This window comes from Ovis aries, chromosome 5, assembly GCF_016772045.2.
Source record: "Ovis aries strain OAR_USU_Benz2616 breed Rambouillet chromosome 5, ARS-UI_Ramb_v3.0, whole genome shotgun sequence".
NCBI classification, from domain to species: Eukaryota; Metazoa; Chordata; class Mammalia; order Artiodactyla; family Bovidae; genus Ovis; species Ovis aries.
Window position 1 is genome coordinate 21863681 of NC_056058.1, and position 15645 is coordinate 21879325.

The 15645-nt window shown below is 38.4% G+C and overlaps 1 protein-coding gene across 2 annotated transcripts in view; it reads right to left on the reverse strand.

Moving 5' to 3' along the window:
- CHSY3 (chondroitin sulfate synthase 3) overlaps positions 1–15645 on the reverse strand; it is a 303726-nt gene that overhangs the window by 130129 nt on the left and 157952 nt on the right. The gene's annotated exons all lie outside the window — the stretch shown is intronic.

The window sequence follows — 15645 nt, forward strand, 5'->3', positions numbered from 1 at the left end:
ATACATAGTTGGATCTTATATATACATAATAATATATATATGTATATTATTGGGGTTTGTTTTTCAGTCACTAAGTCATGTCCAACTCTTTGCAACCCCATGGGTTGGGATTATACAGCAATTTCACATTCTATCAATATGTTATTTTCAGCAGTTTCTAGATTTTAAGAGCGTTAATTTATATCCACATGGATTACACCCAAATCTATCCTCTTATTTCCCTCTTGTTGTTTACAGCTTTATTCAACTGTGTTGCCGTGTCTTTTAGAAATGTGTACCATAACTTCCAATAAGCAGAACACTATTAAAGAAAAGAGCTGAAAACTTACACAGTGGATAGCTGCATAGTAGCCATAACTGAGCTGTTAGATTGTCCAATGTGATATCATTTTACTGGAACAAAGACAAGGAAACAAAAAGTCAGATGAACTAAATAAGTCTAATCCCCATGCGGATGGGTCTTTATGTACTAGTTCTGCAAACTTGAGTTTGTCACTTCAATCTCTGTATCTCATTTCTCCTATTTGTGAAGTCTGCTATGAGATGAGAAATAAATGTGAATGTGCTTTGGAAACTATATACAATATATTCTCTAACATGAAAATTGTGGGGGAAACTATTATATTTTATTTCAATACAATTTTGCCAATGGTGATATTTTTCTACTCTGCTATACTTTGTTCCATGCTACGAGGTGAAATAAAACTGCTTCATTTTCTCACACAGACATGATGGATGTTTTCACTCATTTATTTATATTGTTCGAACTGCTCAAAGGATGGGCCCGAATTCCTCTTCTAACAATACGTAAACAACAGGTTGGGAAATTAATTTTGAATGGAAACCTTAACTTATTTCCATGCAGACATCTAAATTTAAAAGACTATGCCACAAAGAATTAGTTAATATTTCCTTCACAAATGCTACTTATGGTATAGTAATAAAAATGGGTCTTTACTGATTTTCCAATTAGTTAAAAAACAATACTGTGCTATGGGGCTCTCAATATCTCAGTAGTGCTATTACTGAGAGAACGCTGAATTAATTTATTGTCAGTGTTGGGCGTAAGATTGGGTTCCACATGGTTATGCTGGTATCATCCTGAAAATAAATATATAGGATAGTTAAAAGGCACAGACAAATAGATAGACAAACGCATTAACATTTAACACCTGTCTATGAAACCTCCAAACTCTTTCCACTGCAAATAAAAAGAGATCATATAAAAGTGACTTCCAATCTTTACCAAAGCACCAATAAAACAGATCTGAGCTTGAAAGGAGTCAAATCTGAACTATTTTTATTCCTACTCAGTTTTATTTTGGCTGCTGAAGACAGTTTTAATACTACTGAGATTTATCTTGCTTTTATTAACACTTTGAGAATATTGAAGATCTATATTTTACCAAAGTAGTAAAAGTTGAATTTATTTTTATAAAATTGTAATAAATAAGCTAGGAGGGCAGCCTTTAGCCAAATAATTGAATACTGACCTTAAAATTATTATCCAGTCTCAACTTTCAATAAAATCAACTGCATTTAAAAATTTCAAAACTGCACTATGACTTCTATAATTAACTGCACATTTGTACTTGGGAGATTTTTTTTTAAATTTGATGATTTTAAGACAGCAAAATCAATGGAAAATTTAACGTGATCAACCAGGGAAATCTGGACTTGGAGGATTCATTCATCCAACTGTGCTTTTCAATCACTGTGCCCTAATCTTGACTTATTTTTGGTTGAAAATCAGACATTCCACCCTTCACTAGCAAGAACCTTGATGATCCAATCAAACAGTATCAATCCTAGGGGCAACTCTAACTGCTTGATTAGTTTAACAGTTGGTTTAACAGTTGTCCTATTTTAACATTAAATGACAAGTAATAATCCAAATGAAATAATAAAAGCAATTATATACACACATATATATATGCTCTTCATATATATATGTGATTTTAATGAATAGAAACATCTGCATAAAGAGTATACTCAGGTAGAAATAGAAAGGGAAGATGTTTATCAAGGTTTGACAATTACCTTTTTAAGAACCTGGCTGTTCAGAAAATACAAAAAAATGTTCACAGGAATGAGAGCACCAATAGGAAAAAGAAGCAAGATACCAACTGTCTTTGCTTTTTTAAAAATTTTTCAAAAAATAAAGTGTGGTGTCCCAAAGACAAAAGTATAGGGAAAAAACAACAACAACAACAACAACAACAACAACAAACAAGGAGGGTCTTGGAATGCAGGAATAGAAAAAATAAAAAAACAAGACAGATCATTATCGTCCTTCCCTCCCCTACATTGTAATGATTAACTGATTTCTGGTTCTCCTGAGCAGTATAACCTGTCTCCCCTCCTATGCCACAGGGAGAAAGTATTTGGCTTACTCTTCCCCACACCCAGTGTACATGCCTCATCCAATCAGCAAATGACCCACAAGACCCCTATCCCACTCCTTGTATCCTGGTTATAAAGATGGACTAAGGATCTCGTTCAAGGTCGGTCCTCCCTTGAGCTGGCCTGCTGTTCTAATAGTGGTCCCACTCTAATAAACTTTATTTCCCTCTCATTCTGTCTGTCTGGAAATTATTTTCCAACCCTGGCAGAGACCACAACATAAAGAAATTCTTAGTCTACTTTATAATCTTAAGGTTAAAAAAATCACTTGAGTTTTTTCTTTATAGACAAAATTTAGATTAGGCTATCAAATAACCATCTAACATTCCTACACAAAATCTTTGTATAAATTTGACTTAAATACTCTTTAAGTATTTAAAAAGAATCTTTCTCTTAAATTTAAGCCATACTTTGAGTCTTTACACAACTGTGGAGAAACAATACTGTGAAGATGGTTAAGAGAGAGGTTTGGGAAGAAAAAAGGAAGATACCTCTTTATGAATGAGGGAATAACTTCCAAGGTTTTACATAGTCAAATCTTTCAAACAACTTCTATCCACCACCAACATTTGTGGATAAAGAGAGTAGAATCAGGTTGGTTGAAAAGGCTAACTTGGACAGTTTGTCATGCTATAGGGACTATGCAAGGAGATCAAACCAGTCAATCCTAAAGGAAACCAACTCTGAATATTTGTTGAAAGCACTGATGCTGAAGCAGAAACTCCAGTCATTTGGCCACCGGATAGGAAGAGCTGACTCACTGGAAAAGACCCTGAGGCTGGTAAAGATTGAGGGCAGGAGGAGAAGGGGTCGATAGAGGATGAGATGGTTGGATGGCATCACTGACTCAATGGACATGAGTTTGAGCAAACTCCAGGAGACAGTAAAGGACAGGGAAGCCTGGTGTGCTGCAGTCCAGGGGGTTGAAAGAGTTGGACACCACTGAGCAACTGAACAACAAAAGCAGGGACTATATGTGTGAGAAAAAATAGGCGTCTAAAAGACCTGCAGAGAGATGAGGAGCCTTGGAATCTTTGATACTGAATAACAAGTAAATTTAGAACAAATCACAAAAGGAAATTTTAGATCCATGGTGAAATTTATAGTGAAAGTGAAAGTCACTCAGTCGTGTCTGACTCTTTGCAACCCCATGGACTATACAGAATTCTCCAGGCCAGAAAACTTGAGTGGGTAGTCTTTCCCTACTTCAGGGGATCTTCCCAAACCAGGGATAGAACCCAGCCCCTCAAATTAAGAAACTCAACATTGTTCAGATATGTATCAAACTCTACCTTACTTTTTAAAAGCATGCTCTAAAATAAGTATGCATTTGCTCTTCTGCTCAGTGTTTATAGAAATTTAGATGCTTTGAGGAATATGTACATTTTTTATTGAAATATGGTTGATTTACACTGTGTCAGTTTTTGGAGTACAGAAAAATAATTCAGTTATATATACACATATATATTCTTTTCCATAAGAATATGTGCATACTTATATGTACCATTCTTTTTCATGTATACAGACAATTCAAGAAGCCACTTCTTCAAAGTGCATCCACTCTAACCTTTGTTAGAACCTATGGATAAATCTATCAAAGAAATGGAGTATAGAAGAAATGGAGTAGCCATCATAGTGAACAAAAGAGTCCAAAATGCAGGACCTGGAGGCAATCTCAAAAACTACAGAATGATCTCTGTTCATTTCCAAGGCAAACTATTCAATATCACAGTAATCCAAGTCTATGCCCTGATCAGTAATGCTGAAGAAGCTGAAGTTGCATGGTTCTATGAAGACCTACAAGACCTGCTAGAACTAACACCCCCAAAAGATATCCTATTCATTATAGAGACTGGAATGCAAAAGTAGGAAATCAAGAAATCAAGTAGGAAGTCAAACAGGCAAATTTGGCCTTGGAGTACAGAATGAAGAAGGGCAAAGGAAAATAGAGTTTTGCCAAGAGAACACACTGGCTATAGCAAATACCCTCTTCCAACAACACAAGAAAAGACTCTACACATGGACATCACCAGATGGTCAACACCAAAATCAGATTGATTATATTCTCTGCAGCTAAAGATGGAGAAGTTCTATACAGTCACCAAAAACAAGACCGGGAGCTGGCTGTGGCTCAGATCATGAACCCCTTATTGGCAAATTCAGACTCAAATTGAAGAAAGCAGGGAAAACCACTAAAACATTCAGGTATGACCTAAATCAAACCCCATATGATTCATACAGTGGAATTGAGAAATAGAGTCAAGGAATTAGATCTGATAGAGAGAATGAATGAAGAACTATGGATGGAGGTTCCAAATGCAAGGAGGCAGGGATCAAGACCATCCCCAAGGGAAAAAAAATGCAAGGAGGCAAAATGGTTGTCTGAGGAGGCCTTACAAATGGCTGTGAATAGAAGAGAATCTAAAGGCAAAGGAGAAAAGGAAAGATATACCCATTTGAATGCAGAGTTCCAAAGAATAGCAAGGAGAGATAAGAAAACCATCCTCAGATATCAATGCAAAGAAATAGAGGGCAACAATAGAACGGTAAAGACTAGAGATCTCTTCAAGAAAATTAGAGAAACCAAGGGAACATTTCATTCAAAGACAGGCTCAATAAAGGACGGAAATGGTATGGACCTAACAGAAGCAGAAGATATTAAGAAGAGGCGGCAAGAACATAAAGAACTGTACAAAAAAAGATCTTCATGACTAGAAAATCATGATGCTGTGATCACTCACCTAGAGCTAGACATCTTGGAATGTGAAGTTAAGTGGGCCTTAGGAAGCTTCACTATGAACAAAGAAAGTGGAGGTGATGGAATTCCAGTTGAGCTACTTCAAGTCCTAAAGGATGATGCTGTGAAAGTGCTGCACTCAATATGCCAGCAAATTTGGAAAACTCAGCAGTGGCCACAGGACTGGAAAATGTCAGTTTTCATTCCAAACCCAAAGAAAGGTGATGCCAAAAAATGCTCAAACTACCACATAATTGTACTCATCTCACACACGTAAAGTAATGCTCAAAATTCTCCAAGCCAGCCTTCAACAGTATGTGAACCGTGAACTTCCTCATGTTCAAGTTGGATTTAGAAAAGGCAGAGGAACCAGAGATCAACTTGCCAACATCTATTGGATCATTGAAAAAACAACAGAGTTCCAGAAAAATATCTACTTCTGCTTTATTGACTATGCCAAAGCGTTTGACTGTGTGGACCACAACAAACTGTGGAAAATTCTTAAAGAGATAGGAATACCAGACCACCTTACCTGCCTCCTGAGAAATCTGTATGCAGGTCAGGAAGCAAGTTAGAACTGGACATGGAACAACAGACTGGTTCCAAATAGGGAAAGGAGTACGTCAAGTCTGTATATTGTCACCTTGCTTATTTAACTTCTATGCAGAGTACATCATGAGAAATGCTGGACTGGAAGAAGCACAAGCTGGAATTAAGACTGCCAAGAGAAATATCAATAACCTCAGATATGCAGATGACACCATCCTTATGGCAGAAAATGAAGAACTTGCAGACCCTCTTAACAAAAGTGAAAGAAGGGAGTAAAAGGTTGGCTTAAAACTCAACATTCAGAAAACTAAGATCATGGCATCTGGTCCCATCACTTCATGACAAATAGATGGGGAAACAGTGGAAACAGTGACAGATTTTATTTGTTTGGGCTGTAAAATCACTGCAGATGGTGACTGCAGCCATGAAATTAAAAGACGCTTGCTCCTTGGAAGGAAAGTTATAACCAACCTAGAAAGAATATTGAAAAGCAGAGACATTACTTTGCCAACAAAGGTCCATCTGGTCAAAGTTATTGTTTTTCCAGTAGCCATATATGGATGTGAGAGTTGGACTATAAAGAAAGCCGAGCACTGAAGAATTGATGCTTTCGAACTGTGGTGTTGGAGAAGACTCTTGAGAGTCCTTTGGACTGCAAGGAGATCTAACCAGTCCATCCTAAATGAAATCAGTCCTGAATATTCATTGGAAGGAGTGATGTTAAAGCTGAAACTCCAATACTCTGGCCACCTGATGTGAAGAACTGACTCATTTGAAAAGACCCTGATGCTCAGAAAGATTGAATGCAGGAGGAGAAGTGGACGACAGAGGATGAGATGGTTGGATGGCATCACCGACTCAGTGGAGATGAATCTGAGTAAACTCCTGGTGTGCTGCAGTCTATGGTGTCACAAACAGTCAAACATGACTGAGCGACTGAACTGAAGTGAACTGAACTGATAAATCTATGTAAAAAAATATATACCCACTTTTCTGATGCAAGACTGGAAGTAGAGAATTCACTTAACATCCCCAAGTATGTATGAGAAATGCTGCAGGGCAAGAGGGTGTAAAGAGAATTGGGCTACTTGATTTCCAAGGCCATTTCTGATACTGATATAATAAGCGGTTAAAACTGGACTTGGAAAAACAGACTAGTTCAAAATTGGGAAACGAATACATCAAGGCTGTATATTGTCACCCTGCTTGTTTAACTTATATGCAGAATACATCATGAGATATGTTGGACTGTATGAAGCACAAGTTGGAATCAAGATTGCTGGCAGAAATATCAACAACTTCAGATACCAGTTGATACCACCCTTATGGCAGAAAGCCAAAAGGAACTAAAGAGCCTCTTGATGAAAGTGAAAGAGGAGAGTGAAAAAGGTGGCTTAAAACTCAACATTCAGAAAACTAAGATTATGGCATCTGGTCCCATTACTTCATGGCAAATAGATGGGGAAACAATGGAAACAGTGACAGACTTAATTTTCTTGGCTGCAAAATCACTGCAGATCGTGACTGCAGCCATGGAATTAGAAGACGCTTGCTCCTGGGAAGAAAAGCTAAGATCAACCTAGACAGCACATTAAAAAGCAGAGACATTCCTTTGAGGACAAAGGCCCATCTATGGACCGTAGAAGGACTATGGTCAGATCTATGGTTTTTCCAGCAGTAATGTATGGATGTGACAGTTGGACCATAAAGAAGTTTGAGCACCAAAGAACTGATGCTTTTGAATTGCGGTATTGGAGAAGACTCTTGAGAGAACTGTGTGCTGCAAGATCAAACCAGTCCATCCTAAAGGAAATCAGTCCTGACTATTCATTGGAAGGATTGCTGAGGCGGAAGCTCAGATACTTTGGTCACCGATCAAAGAGCTGATTCATTGGGAAAGACCCTGATAGTGGGAAAGACTGAAGGCAGGAGGAGAAGGGGACAATAGAGGACAAGATGGTTTGGTGGCATTGCTAACTCAATGGACATGCATTTCAGCAGGCTCTGGGAAATGGTGAAGGACAGGGAGGCCTGGCATGCTGCAGTTCAAGGAGTCCCAAAGAGTCGGACCTGATTGAGAGACTGAACCACGAAACAAAGCAAGGAAAGAATATATATAATACTGTTTGAAAGAGCTTTAGCAAATCATTATGCTAATATAGGCCTTAGGACACTGGATTCTGATTTCTTTCACTGGAAATTATATTTAACAACAATACCCACCTCACAGTGTTACTGTGAAGATTCGATGAAATAATACATAGAATGTGCTTAGTATAGTATTTGGCATTTAGAGACTGGCCGGTCAATAGTGTTCATTAATTTTAATACACTATCAGCTCACCTAAAATGAAAGATCAGCTCTTTGAACTAGACCTTGACTGTGGCAAACTATAAATTAATTGACAACCCTGATGCTGGGAAAGACTGAAGGCAGAGGAGAAAAGAGCGACAGAGGATGAGACGGTTGGATGGCGGCATCGATTCAATGGACATGAACTTGGACCTGGCATGCTGCAGTCTGTGGAGTCGCAAACAGTCGGACATGCCTGAGTGATTGAACAACAAAACATCACATACCACCATAATTGATGAAATCTTTTAGAAAATATTTTTATAGAATTATACTCTTCAAGACTGTGTTTCATACAAAAACAGTATGGTGGGAGCTTATTTCCTATTTTCTATCCAGACTTTTGTGCTTGAAATCCTTTTTGCCCTGCCATGAACCTCCAAATATATACCCAAGGATGTTAAGTGAATTTCCCACAGTCAGACATTTTTATATTAGGAAAGGGAGTAGAAATTTTGTTCCACAGTCTTTCCTGCTTCAGAGGAGTGCTATTTTCCTTCCAGTGTTTTCCTGGTCACTACTAACAAACAGGAAATTGGCACAACTGAAAACAGCCCATCCTGTGAGCACCTGGACCATAATTTACAGTCAGAGGCATCAATTCAAAGCAGCAGAGAGCCTCTTCAGTAATTATAAAATCTTCTGAAAGTGAAATAGGCAATTAGTGAATTTCCATCTTATTTTTTAATTTTCATGGGAAACTCAAGTGTATTCAATTCTTTCACTTGCAATTATAGAGCTAATTAACAGGAATTGGTGGTACTCTGTGTATGATAATGACACTTAGCTGTTGGCTGGAAAACCAATCAAGAATTACAAATGAAATTAAGTTCAATATGAAAACAGGCTACATAGCAGAAGGAGTGGAAAGAGGTGTTGGCAACTTAAATATTAAATAATTACACACAATAAATGCCTGGATATTTATGAGAGGGGAGTCCAGTTATTCACTGGGACAGTTATTTACAGACTGACAAACATTAAACTTTCACAAACCTAAACTATGACTGAGATTTATTTTCTAAAGAGTTCTAGATTATTTTGGGGAACCTATACAACATCAAATCATTCAACCATGCTTTACTGTGATAGATTCTTGGAACCCAAAGATGAATAAAACACAGTCTACATCTCTGCGATCACAATTGAGTTAGAAAAGCTGACATGCCAGCATTCATAATTCATATTCTTAACTTCTACCCTGAGCATTCCTTTCATCTGTTTGTTCTAAAATCTCTCGCACAAGGGCATCACTTTCCCTGGAATCTTTACAAGGAGCTACTCTTCTAAAGCTTAGTCCATCAAGCATAAAAGTTTGGTAGATCCCTTACCTGCCACTATACATAGTCCCCGTCTTTCCTCTACCAAAACAGCCAATTTTGCATTTCCTGTCATCAAATTATGCCTGCCATCCTCTATCACAGCTACAGCAAATCTGGACCACTGTCCCCAAATCCTTGAAAATTTAAGCTCTTGAGTTTCTGAAAATATCTTTAATCCTGTCATAATTCTTTGTAATATCAACATCCACTAAAACCAACTTCATAATACTCTGGCCTCTCAAATCTTTATCCTCTTCACCTCAAATAGTATAATAATCTTATCATCCCTTTATGTTAGCCCTTCACTTCCAAGTCATCTTATTACAAATAAATGTAACCCACCCATAATTTCATTTTCCATTATCCCATCTTATGACTAGTATCTTCTATCATTCCAACATACTCTTTTAGTAACACCACAATTATTTAACACCTATAGGACCAATGATTGATCCTGTTAGTATTTTACTTATGTCCTTACTTCCTGCCTTCCTTAAATGATCCATGGTCCATTAATATAATCCTCATAATAAAACATACTCTCAACTATTGCCACTCTCTTGATTCACTTACTCCTTTTTTAAAAACACATCCGTGAATACATCCAGTCTGCACTTACTCTGTACTTACTCTGTGCTTGCATGACTGCACAAGTTGGGAGAGAAAAAAAAATTGATTTCCACATCATCCTCATTGCAGTGGCAACCTCTAAATATCTGGTTCATTTTTGACTCCTATCGTTCTTCCACATAGCACATTCAGTCCATCAGCAAATCCTGTTGACTCTCTTCAGAGCAAAACCACCATTTAGCTACTACTTCTTACCACCTGTACTGGTGCTGCTCCAATCCAAGCCATCATCATTTCTTCTATGGATTAATAGATTCCCAGCTTCCTGTATTGCCATCCTGTGGTATTTTTAACATATTATCTCCTAATATTCTCCCTCTTACTCAGTGCCCCAAAGCCATACTAACCTTTTCCTTATTCTCAGAATAATCCGGGTATAAGCCAGGACCTTTGTTCCAAATTGTTCCTGTGCCTGGAAGGCCTTCTCCCCACCTAGTCACATGGCTCACAACCTCAGGATGGATGACGTATAAATTTTTAAAATACTTCGTATTGAAGTATACTTGATTTACAATGTGTGTGTTAGTTTTAGGTGAAGAGCAAAGTGAATCAGTTATGTATACGTATGTGTGTATATATATTCTTTTCCCGTAGAGGTCATTACAGATTATTGAGTAAGTCATTACAGAGATTTAAGTGCAGTAGGTCTTTATCAGTTATCTCTTTTATATGTAGTAATGTGTATATCTCAATCCCAGTGTGGCATTTAAATTATCATAACAAAGAAAGTGGGACCTTATGAACTGCTTAAAGAAAAGATGGCAAAAACATGAGGATGGTCAGTTTAGCTAGGAGGAGTGAAAAGTAAAGCCACAAGAGCAAAACTTGGCATGAGAAGCTATGACAAAAAAATCCAGAAAACAGAACATTCTATCATATCCCTGCAAGGATCTGTCTAATTGGCAGGTAGGACAAAAATATAGATGGATCCAGGAGAGTTTCACAGTCTGATTCTGATGGTTTTAAATATTTGAATCATACAACTTACCACCTTTACATTTCATGCTCTCTATAAAAATATTTAGTCATTTATAGTTTCATGCAAATTTCTACTTGGTACATAATTGACTAGTAACTTTAAAGCGAAGAGCTGACTGATTAGAAAAGACCCTATAGCTGGGAAAGACAGAGGGTAGGAGGTGAAGGGGGCAACAAGAAGATGAGATGGTTGGATGGCATCACTGATTCAATGGACATGAGTTTGAGCAAGCTCTGGGAGATGGTGAAGGACAGGGCAGCCTGGTGTGCTGTAGTCCACGGGGTCACAAAGAGTTGGACACAACTGAGTGACTGAACAACAAATAACTTCAATGTCAACACCCTTTTATTAAGTTTTTTAATTTACTGCTTCAACAAGCAACTGTTATTACAATTGAGCATCCCAGATACTCGCTTACAGGCAAAGAATGTAGAGATCACTCATGTAAATAGGTTGCACTTGACATTGTACATATTATTTGTAATTAGTAAGCTGCATTTTGCCTTGGAGATGAATTGAGATCATTCTGTCATTTTTGAGATTGGATCCAAGTACTGCATTTAGGACTCTTTTGTTGACCATGATGGCTACTCCATTTCTTCTGAGGGACTCCTGCCCACAGTAGTAGATATAATGGTCATCTGAGTTAAATTCACCCATTCCAGTCCATTTTAGTTCGCTGATTCCTAGAATGTTGACATTCACCCTTGCCATCTCTCCAAGCCAGGCTTCAGCAATACGTGAATCGTGAACTCCCTGATGTTCAAGCTGGTTTTAGAAAAGGCAGAGGAACCAGAGATCAAATTGCCAACATCTGCTGGATCATGGAAAAAGCAAGAGAGTTCCAGAAAAACATCTACTTCTGCTTTATTGACTATGCCAAAGCCTTTGACTGTGTGGATCATAATAAACTGCGGAAAATTCTGAAAGAGATGGAAATACCAGACCACCTAACCTGCCTCTTGAGAAATCTGTACGCAGGTCAGGAAGCAACAGTTAGAACTGGACATGGAACAACAGACTGATTCCAAATAGGAAAAGGAGTCTGTCAAGGATGCATATTGTCACCCTGCTTATTTAACTTCTATGCAGAGTACATCATGAGAAACGCTGGGCTGGAAGAAACACAAGCTGGAATCAAGATTGTGGGAGAAATATCAATGATCTCAGATATGCAGATGACACCACCCTTATGGCAGAAAGTGAAGAGGAGCTAAAAAGCCTCTTGATGAAAGTGAAAGAGGAGAGCGAAAAGTTGGCTTAAAGCTCAACATTCAGAAAACGAAGATCATGGCATCCGGTCCAATCACTTCATGGGAAATAGATGGGGAAACAGTGGAAACAGTGTCAGACTTTATTTTTTTGGGCTCCAAAATCACTGCAGATGGTGATTGCAGCCATGAAATTAAAAGACGCTTACTCCTTGGAAGAAAAGTTATGATAGTATATTCAAAAGCAGAGACATTGCTTTGCTGACTAAGGTCCGTCTAGTCAAGGCTATGGTTTTCCCTGTGGTCATGTATGGATGTGAGAGTTGGACTGTGAAGAAGGCTGAGCACCAAAGAATTGATGCTTTCGAACTGTGGTATTGGAGAAGACTCTTGAGAGTCCCTTGGACTGCAAGGAGATCCAACAAGTCCATTCTGAAGGAGATCAACCCTGGGATTTCTCTGGAAGGAATGATGCTAAAGCTGAAGCTCTAGTACTTTGGCCACCTCATGCGAAGAGTTGACTCATTGGAAAAGACTCTGATGCTGCGAGGGATTGGGGGCAGGAACAGAAGGGGACGACCGAGGATGAGATGGCTGGATGGCATCACGGACTCGACGGACGTGAGTCTGAGTGAACTCCGGGAGTTGGTGATGAACAGGGAGGCCTGGCGTGCTGCGATTCATGGGGTCGCAAAGAGTCGGACACGACTGAGCAACTGAACTGAACTGAAGCTGCATTTTGGCATCAGTGTTAGTGAATTTATTTTGATCCAAGAAGATTCTTCATCAATGTACTGACTTAACATTGACATTAATGGATATAATGCGATTCAGTTATGGTAACTCCCAAAGTAAAAGCCCCTTTGTAGGGTTCTTTGTGAATTGGCACCCATCAGTGTCCTCTGCCCCACCCCACATCATGACTTATTTCCATTTCCAAATGTGAAGAAAATCTAAAGAAAGGGTTTGAGCTATCAGGCTGGCACATACTCTGTTGAATTTGTAGGTTGTTCCAGCAGAAAATAATCATATAGCAAAATGACACTTAGAAATAATCTCTTTGGCCATGCTTAGACTAGCACAGTGTTTTTGCATGTAAGTTAAAGATGGAAGGGGAATACAAATAATTCCAAATTTCCACCTAACAATAGCAATTATTTTATCTATTTACTCAAAGACTAGTTCCCTTCTGATTTCCCTCCTGGTTATACACTAGAAACAGTTTTAAATCTTTTAAATGAATATTTTTGCCATTAAAAACATCTGTTTTAATATAAATACTCTTCTCAAGTTTTTATTAGACAGCTAATTGAGAAGTTGGGAGAGGGAACAAAATTTCATTATCTCAAAGAGTCATTCAGTTAGAAGATATTTGAGTGTCCACTGCATGTAAACCATTCTGCTAAGTTTATAAAGGATATGCCAATATTAGAAATGGCCTCTGCACACAAAACATATTACAAAACAGAATTATAGAGACATATTTAATAAAAAGGTAGAAAGTATCAAAGTCATACAGAAACTTACATATTCAATGATTATAATGCTGAAGAGGAAGAGAACTATTTGACCAGTGGAATTAAAGAAGACTTTAGAACTTCCCTTGTGGCTCAAATGGTAAAGAATCTGCCTGAAGCGTGGGAGACTCCAGATTGGAGAAGGAAAGGGCAGCCCACACCAGTATTCTAGCCTAGGAAATTCCATGGACAGAGGAGCCTGGCGAGCTACAGTTCAGGGGGTTGCAAGAGAGCTGAACTTGATTTAGTGACTAAACACCAACAAAAAGGAATATGGCCCCCTAACCTAGCTGACAGTTATCCAGCAGAGGATAAAACATCACTCTCACTGAAGGAGCCACCATGAGTCTATGATGACCTAGACCTCGAATAAGGCTAAGAAGTGTCTGTGAGGATGTTCCTGGGCTCACTGCCTTGTCTGCACTTTAGGTGTTTACCAGAACACCCAGAACAGATGAGTCTTCATTTTCTTCATAGCAATGTTAGATTTTTATCAAGAAAATCACCTGGAAAAAAAAGTCAAAGTGCTTCTGCAAGTTAAGTAGAAATTAAAAAAAAAAAAGTGTAAGCTAAATAAAGCTTTATCTGCCTGAGGACTGGGTGAAATCTTTGGAGATGCAAGGGAAGCTATGTTTGGGGTTTTCCTCACATTGCTTTTGGGGTAGTCAAACCTCACTGTACCAAACATCCACGTTTCATTTTGTTTTGAGAGTGGAACAGTATAGAAATAATACTGGACTTAGAGCAAGGAGTCTTAAGTTTAAAGTCTTAAGTCTTAAGTTTTATCTCTGTTACTAATTAGTTGTAGATATTTGGCCAAGGCTGTTTGATTCTCCTTAGTCTTCTTATTTTTCAAAAGAAAGGAAGTTGACCAAGTAGCTTCTATGTGCTTAAATGCTCTATCATTTTGGTGGTGGTGTGTGGGGGGGTGGTTATGGGGGTACAAAAGATCATACTCAAATGTTTCAGAATAACACCTTACATCATTGTCTGTGAAATCAAAAGGGATAGAAGATTTTGGTAGAAACTCAATAATCACCTATGTATCTTCTAGATAAAAGAAAGAAATATGTAGAGAGATATTAAAACAGAAGTAATGATTAGCAGAAACCTCTCACAGAGGTGACAGAAAAGGCTGACTTGGGGAAATATGTAGAAATGAGGGCAAAGATCCATGATTCTGTGTTGGTGCAGCCTCAGGACACTGTGTGTCCAATTTTGGGTTTATTTTCCATGGAAGGAGCCAGTATGTGTTTGGGAACAATGAGTTAATGCAATTCAACTAAAAGCACATTGGGGAGAATTTAATATAATATAAAGCAGAATGAATAAGGGAATTGTTTAGAATTAGGAAAATTGTGGGCCCTGAACCAATGTGACAAGGGAGGGTACTCTGTGTGAAGCAGATCTTTCAGTTTAGGAATCTGGAATCTTACCAAAATGGAAAAGTCGATGAATAACTGTGATTAAACAATGAAGTTAGACAATAAATTTAGGAATATATTAACAAATTGGGTCCAATGTAAGAGTTAAAAGTACATCCTTCTCTGATCCCTTTAAACTGTAGTGAAACAGTAGTGAGAGCTTAGACACCTTATACATGCAGGCTCAGTCATGTCCGACTCTCTGAGACCCCATGGACAGTAGCCCACCAGGCTCCTCTGTCCATGGGACCTCCCAGGCAAGAATACTGGAGTGTGTTGCCATTTCCTTCTCCAGGGGATCAAACTCAGGTCTCCTGCGTCTCCTACACTGCAGGCAGGTTCTTTACCACTATGCCATCTGGAAAGCCAAGACACCTTATACTTAACCAGCTTTTCTTGACCTACTATAAAGTTAATGAGTAAGGTTCCCAGGGAGAGTCTTTGGTAGTCCTGTGATCTCCACCAATTTGTCAGATGCCTCCAAGGACAAGAAGTTGCTCCAAGGAAGAGCAAAGAGTCA